The sequence below is a fragment of the Nicotiana attenuata genome, unplaced genomic scaffold (assembly GCF_001879085.1).
Source record: "Nicotiana attenuata strain UT unplaced genomic scaffold, NIATTr2, whole genome shotgun sequence".
Lineage (NCBI taxonomy): Eukaryota > Viridiplantae > Streptophyta > Magnoliopsida > Solanales > Solanaceae > Nicotiana > Nicotiana attenuata.
Genome location: NW_017673610.1, coordinates 42,020 through 44,818, shown reverse-complemented (window position 1 = coordinate 44,818; position 2,799 = coordinate 42,020).

The window sequence follows — 2,799 nt, the reverse complement described above, 5'->3', positions numbered from 1 at the left end:
CCCTTCCACTTATTCACGTTTGCATTTTTCTTTTTTCTTTTTTCTTTTCTCTTTTTTTGTTCTTTTCTTTTCTTTCCTTCTCTTTCGTAGAGATCATTTCTTTTCTCTTTTTGTGTCTTGATACCTTTTTCAAATTCCTAATTTCTCCCCCAAACTTATGTTTTAAGCCATTTGTTTCACAAGAGTGTTAAGGAAAGTCAGAATGCCAAGAGAGGGTCGCGACAAATGGGTAAAGGCTTATAACATGGTTATCAAATGAGAAAGGCAAGAGGCTCAAAGGGGTTGGCTATGGATAACAACATTGGTTGGCAATAGAAAGCTCAAACAGGTCAAGAAGAGCATACAATCACTTCTCAAACCAAGCAAAACGTAGGATTTCTCCTTGAAAAATATTCGGGGCAAGTTCTAGACCATTCGCACGGATACTCGGACTAGCAAAAATTCATCTCATCCCTCACGCAATTAGAATGTAAAAGAGGATAGAGTCGAGAACCTACAACGACAACATCCAAGTTTAAAGATCACGATGGTCCAATTAAACCACTCCATGATTACCAAAGTCAACTCAAGAGTCACAAAGTCATTAACTAGAGCTATTTCTTTTGAATACCTTGTCTCTAACCATAAGCATGTAGTTAAGTGTGTTGGTACCAATTGAAGCATGGTTGACTCTTCGAGCACAACTTAAATAGGTCTTTTTATTCATTACTACTACCATTATTACCTAAACACAAAAACAGACTCATTCCCTTAAGAAGGTTATCATGCCATCCATCGTTGGGACGAGTCACCTGATTCGCACAACAACTACCTTTGAAAAGAACCATGGCGTTAAGAAAACGAAAGGTTATTATCTACTAAAACACAAAAAGAAGCTACTTAAAAAAATAAGAACTGATATGGGAAAAAATAAAGAAGCTAATAAGCAAAAACAAAGATAAAGAAACTAATGAGCAAAACTACTAAAGATAGAACAATATACATAGTGAGAGAGAGAGAGAGAGAGAGAGAGAGAGAGAGAGAGAGAAGATATTATTTCCCTTGAATGGAGTGATTGGAGCTCTGTCTTTACAACGCTTTGGTGACCCTCCTTTTATAGAAAAGGGACATCCAAACTTAGTACAAAACACTCGACATATAAAAAAAGAATGAGATGTGGCAGTCCGTTAGCTTCACGTCGCGTGAGGGCTGGCGTCGAGCCGCTTGAATAGATTTGGTCGACCCTAGTTGCATTCCTCGGGGGATTCTCGCGTTCGTCGGGCCTTTAGCTGATGTTTATTCTTGGCAAGGCATCGCCGGGTTTTGAGTGAGGTGATCGACCCGAGATCCCGTGCTTCCGGGGTCACTCTCCGAAGTATCATGTCGGGGGGAAAATCGGTTTCACTGTTTTCACCGCACACAGATAGTCTCCGCGTTTCTTTGAGGGAAGTGATAAGAAACGGCATGAACACAATATTTCCCGATCCTTTGTAGCGATATCATGCCGATGGTGCAGGCCTCCTACAACAGGTATCGAAGTACTTCGTACAACGGCACCTCCGACCCTAACGAACACATCACTGCTTACATCTGCGCAGTAAAAGGCAACAACATAAAAAATGACGAGATCGAGTCCTTGTTGTTGAAAAAATTCGGAGAAACACTTTCAAAGGGGGCCATGATGTGGTACCACAACTTGGATCCCAACTCCATAGATTCATTCGCCATGCTAGCAGACTCCTTCGTAAAAGCATATGCGGGAGCCATCAAGGTAGCAACAAGGAAATCCGACATCTTCAAAATCAAGCAGAGGGAGAACGAGATGTTGTGGGAGTACGTATCCCGCTTCCAGATAGAACGAATGGAGCTGCCACCAGTCTCTGACGACTGGGCGGTGCAGGCCTTCACCCAAGGCCTGAACGAACGAAGCTCGATGGCCTCAAAACAACTAAAGCAGAATCTAATCAAATACCCGGCCGTAACCTGGTCGGACGTTCACAACTGATACCAGTCAAAGATTAGGGACGAGGATGACCAGCTGGGAGCCCCTTCGGTCTTAGTATACCCAAATAGACTCCTGAAAAAAGAGCCAAAACCAAGAAAAGAAAGGTACCAACCGTACCTTGAAGACAGGAGGAAACCCCCGAGGCGCAATATACCCCGCAGCGATCGGAGGATAGATCGAGGACAGGATCCTCGGGGGCTCATCAACAGAACCAGGTTCGGTCGGAACATAGTGCCAACGCCACTTATCAGAATATAATTTCAGCGTCGACGTATCAGACATTGTGTTCGCCATCAGCAAAATCAGGGATGCCAAGTGGCCTAAACCAATACAGTCGGACCCTTCGCAGAGAAATTACAACTTGGTGTGTGAGTTCCACAACACACATGACCACAGGACCGAGGATTGCCATCAATTGCGAGAAGAAGTGGCCCGACTGCTCAACAAAGGACACCTTCGGGAATTCCTTAGCGATCGGGCCAAAAATTAGTTTCGAGACAGAGAAGCAACCAAGAAAAATGAGGCAAACGAGCCGCAACACGTCATCCACATGATTATGGGGGGCGCCAATACCCCACAAGAACCTACGATAAGGAAAACCAAGATATCTATCACCAGGGAAAAGCGGACTCGGGGATATATCCCCGAAGACGCCCTCACATTCAGCGAAGAAGATACCGAGGCTCTGTCTCGACCGCACAACGACGCCTTGGTAATCTCCTTCCTTGTGAATTCTTTTCAGATAAAACGTGTACTCGTGGATCTAGGTAGCTCGACCAGTATTATCAGGTCGAGGGTAGTAGCATAACTTGAGC